The sequence below is a fragment of the Miniopterus natalensis genome, chromosome 10, assembly GCF_054644295.1.
Source record: "Miniopterus natalensis isolate mMinNat1 chromosome 10, mMinNat1.hap1, whole genome shotgun sequence".
Classification (NCBI taxonomy): domain Eukaryota; kingdom Metazoa; phylum Chordata; class Mammalia; order Chiroptera; family Miniopteridae; genus Miniopterus; species Miniopterus natalensis.
The window spans coordinates 27886874-27891604 of record NC_142090.1 but is presented as its reverse complement, the minus strand read 5'-3'; the positions used below and the strand labels follow the sequence as shown (position 1 = coordinate 27891604).

At 36.9% G+C, this 4731-nt stretch overlaps 1 pseudogene; it reads right to left on the bottom strand.

Annotated features, from left to right (window-relative positions):
- Positions 1-3095: 3095 nt before the first annotated feature.
- On the bottom strand, positions 3096-3557 carry LOC107528532 (ubiquitin-conjugating enzyme E2 N pseudogene; annotated as a pseudogene).
- Between the last annotated feature and the right edge of the window lie 1174 nt (positions 3558-4731).

Sequence of the window (4731 nt, the reverse complement as noted above, 5' to 3'; positions counted from 1 at the left end):
GCCAAATAGAGTGGGTTATACATTGGTACATGAGAAACACACAAAACTTTTTAAATAATTATATCAGCTTGAACTGAAAAGTATAGAGTCAGTACAAAATGGAAAGAGGCCATTGGACTACCAACTTTTGCATGGAAGATGCAGGCTGAGAAAATGACTCAGACACAAACATTTGGAATACTTTTGATGGAAAAGGAAGAATGCCTCAGAAAGCAAAACCAAGATATCAAAGAGTGGGGCCAAGATTCATGAACAATGTTCAAGGAGCTGAAATGAGTACTAATCAAGAAAGTGAAATGTTCCTAGATGGATTTCAGAATTGCTACAAAGCAGTGACTGTTACATGCTTCCTGTTTTACCTATTTTCAAGAGGGATTGTCTGTAGCAGATATTCTAGGACTCTCCCACTATATGTCAAATGTGTGTGAGGGACAGGTAGTATGTTTCTTTATCTCAGAATTTTTCAACTCAAAGAGCTGTAATCAATTAACTACACCTAAGCAGCATTATCCACACCTGGACTTGATTTAGATGACAGATACTAGACTGTGAACTGAGGAGGCTTAAAGATCTTATAAGGTGAAATAATTATATTTGACATGTAGAAGGGATGTAAAATTTTGGTACAATAGTGAATATAGTAGAATATCATATTTTCTAAAGAAGATTGCAACAATGTCTCCCATCCTATATACCTACTCTTCTTAAATTCTGATTTTTAACACTCCTCTCCTCAAGATGGGGTCTGTCTTCTCCCCTTAAACTTGAGCAGATCCTTGTGATTATCTAAAACAATAGAGCATTATGCTATGCATTTTAATGATCACTGTCTCAGAACACTTGCTTTTGCAACCCAGTCAGTATGCTGTAAAGAAGCCCAAGCAGCTCAGAGAGGCCATGCTAGAGAGCAACTGAGGCCTCCCACCTGCAAACGTCATTGAGGTCCCATCCAGCAGTCAGCACCAACATGACTGTCATGTGAAGCCATCTTGCATTATTCCAGTTCAGCCATCTCAACTCATGTTGTATGCAGCAGGGACAAAGGATATTTGCCTTTTGTGCTCAAACTGCAGATTTGTGAGTAAATGGTTTTTTTATTGTTGTTTAAAGTCACTAAGTTTTGAGGTGGTTTGTTACACAACAATAAATAATGGATTTCTGGAATCACTTAAAGTAAAGGTTCTCAACTGGGGACAATTTTGCTCTATGGAAGACAAACTGCAGATACTCTTGGTTGTCACAACTGGGACAGGGTGCTACTGGCATTTAGCAAGTCAAGACTAGGAATGCTGTTGAACATCCTACAATATGCAGAACAGCCCCTAAAACGAATTATCTGGCTCAATATGTCATTGATACCGTGGTTGAGAAATACTGATTTAAAGTTTCCCTGAAAAAAAATGACAAGCGTATGGTCACCTTAAGTCTCAAACCTAACAAGTGGCCTACAGTTCATTTCCTTATGTTATCTCAAATATTCCAGTCCTTCAAAAGGTGCTTTTATGATAGCACAACTCTCCAGAAGAAAAATCTCAAACAATGCCTTTTTTGGCATTCACCTCAGGGACGATGAATAAGGAAGAGCCTCTCAAAAGGAACAATCCAGTGCATCTAAAATGGAAGATGAAGGAACTAGTGTTTGCTGTGGAACAATGGGCACTGACTGTTCTGTCTTTCAAAGTAGGAGTTTTATTGTGTTATGTTGCTTTTGTTCCTCCACTGTAGTGGGTTGACTAGTGTTCCTCCCAAATTCACATTTACTAAAACCTCAGAATATGACCTTATTTGGAAATAGGGATTTTGCAGATATAACCAGTTAAGATGAAGTCATATTGGATTATGGGTGGTCTCTAAACCCAATGAGTGGTGTCTTCATGAGTGAAAGGAAAGAAAAATTCAGACACACACATGTGAAGAAGAGTCCACAGGAAGGGCATATGAGAACTGTATTTCCTGAGTCCTACCTTGATAAAACTTTGCCTGTGCCCTTTATTCTTGAAAGTCACTTCATACAAAATCCTTGGCTCACATTAGCTTTCTTGAATATCTTTAATATGTTACTTTTCTTTATTCTGATCTAAAGGATTACTGTAGAAAAAGTCTGATGATAATGTATATTTCTTCCCCTTTCAAGTCATATCCCTCCCTGAAGTTGGAGGGATACACAAAGGATGTTTTTCAAAGTCCAGTAATTTTACTAGAATATGTCCTGTGTTGGTTATTTTGAGTCAATATTCTCAGGTATACAGTGTGTCCTTTCAATATGTAGTTTCATATAATTTACTTTTAATTCAAGAACGTTTTCTTGAATCATAGTTTTTAGTATTTATTTGTACCTTTGGATTGTTTTTTGTCTTTGGGGACTCATATGTTTGCTCTTTTTATCGTATTTTCTTTTTCTTTTTTTAAAATAACAAAAAATATTTTACTAAAACATAAGGTTTATAGAAGTTTTCAGACAAGCTATACAAAATGGCTACAAGCTTTTTCTTGAAGGGAGGATTTTACATTTGACAGTAAAGTCACAATGCTATTAGTAAGGGCTGTGATGTTTGTTTAATGTTCCCATTTTGGTTCAATCAAGCTTGTCCATCTACAGCATCTACATAAAGTTAGACTTGGCTAGAGAGCATATTCTAAAGGACCGGTTAGCTCCTTTTATCCAATGCAATTGTATCATCATAAAAAGAGGGAAATGAGCCAATAAAGTTAAAATAAAACTACCTTCTCCCCCCAAAAAATAATAAAATAAAGAAAAGCACCCACAGCCCTGCAGCTAACTCTGACAACTATCTTCATTCACAGTGCTTTATATTTAAACCATGATGGGGGGAAATGAATAAAAGTAGAGAGGGCCAATTGCTTTTAAACATTTCACAACAATCCCGATGATATTTCTAGCCTCTGCTCATGCTTTATAACAGTGAATCAGGACAAGACATAGATTTGCTAACATGCATTTAATCACCAAAGGACTGGAGATGTGTGGCCCTTTATTCCTGTAATGCTTCTAAAACTGTGTTCATTAAGAGCAAACAACAAAGAAAGAAGTCTCAGCAGAAGAGAAGTGAAGCATACTTGATGATCATATCAATTTAAATATTATTCATGGCGTATAGCCTAGTCCATGTCTACTTGTTTTTATGGCTTGGGCTTTGTTGGTCTTCTACTGCTCTGCTACATCATTTGCTAATTGATTGCCTGGATTGGGAACACTTAGCACAGCGTGGATCAAGAGCAGAACTGTCCAAATCTGCAGTGCTGGGGACCACTTATCTTTCAGAATATCTGAACATATTCTTCCCAACTTGTCTACATTAAGATAATAAATTTTGGTCATGAAATGTACTTTAGGTGCTGCCATCAGGTATTTTTTTTTTTTGAAGGAATAGTTCAAGTTTAAAAGTCCCTCCCTCAAAAGGGGAATCCTGGGGGCCAGCAATGACCACATGAAAATAACAGGCATTGCTCTCCTCTGGTTGTACTTTAATGCTGGGAATAAGTTCTGCCAGCAAACGCTGGGTTTCCTTGATAATTCTGCTGGGCAGACTGGCCATCTTGTCAGATCCCAAGTACAGCCTCTGGTCTAGTCTCTGACTCTGCTAGCCTCATGCATAAATCTTATGCTATTTTCAATGTTAGTTTCTTTGTCTATAATACTTTATACTTCTTTCTTCATTTCTTTTTGATTTTATAGAAAAATTTTCTGCCCTAGCCATTTTTGCTCAGAGGTTAGAGTGTTAGCCCACAGACTGGAGGGTCCTGGATTTGATGCCAGCTAAGGGCATGTACCTTGGTTGCAGGCTCATCTCCAGCCCAGGTCAGGGCTCGAGTGGGAGGAAACCAACTGTGTCTCTCTCACATCGATGTTTCTCTTTCCCCCCATCCCTGCCCCCTCTCTCTCCTTTCTCTTTCCCTTCCACTCTCTCTGAAAAGAAATGGAAAAAATATCCTTGGGTGAGGATTAAAAAAAATTTTTTTCTTCCTTTTTACCTTACATTGTTCTTAAGGATTATTGATTTTTACCTTTGTACCCCTTTTAGTTTAGCCTCTATTTATGTGATACTGTTTTCTTCATTTCTAATTCTTTCCTGGGGTCTATCACCTCACTTCTGAGTTTTTATCTGTTTTGTATGGTTCTTTCCTGACATGTATTAACTTTTTAATGTCTTTTAGCACGTTTTAAAATAATAGTTTATAGTTTTGTTCTGTTTTGTGGGCACATCTTTCTGATGTTCCTTCAGTATTTGTAACAGAGTTATTCTGCTCTATTTTCTCTTTTTTCTTATGATAATTTTGTATTGAATTTTACCTTGATAATTTACTGTTGCCCATTTTTATGTGATATTAATTTCCTGAACTTTTACAATGATGCAGGGTTCAGAAAATCATGTCCAAATTCAGAGAGTTCCATCTTCCCTTGTTTTTATGAAGTGTTAAAAAATATAGTGTATTTGGGGATTTCCTGACTCTCTTCCCTCTCTGGCTGTTAAGCACTTGAAATATGGTTACTGTGACTGAGAAGCTAAATTTTAAATTTTAATTAATATTATTTATTTAATTAATTAACATTTAAATAACCACATGTGATGACTGGCTACCATATTAGAGAATGTTCTTCTACCCTTTTACTTTCCATCCCCTTTTCTGCCCCATCCTACTCAACTTTTTATTTCCCTCCACACACTTTCTTATTGTGGGACCCTCTCCTAGAAGGGAGTCCAGGAGCAT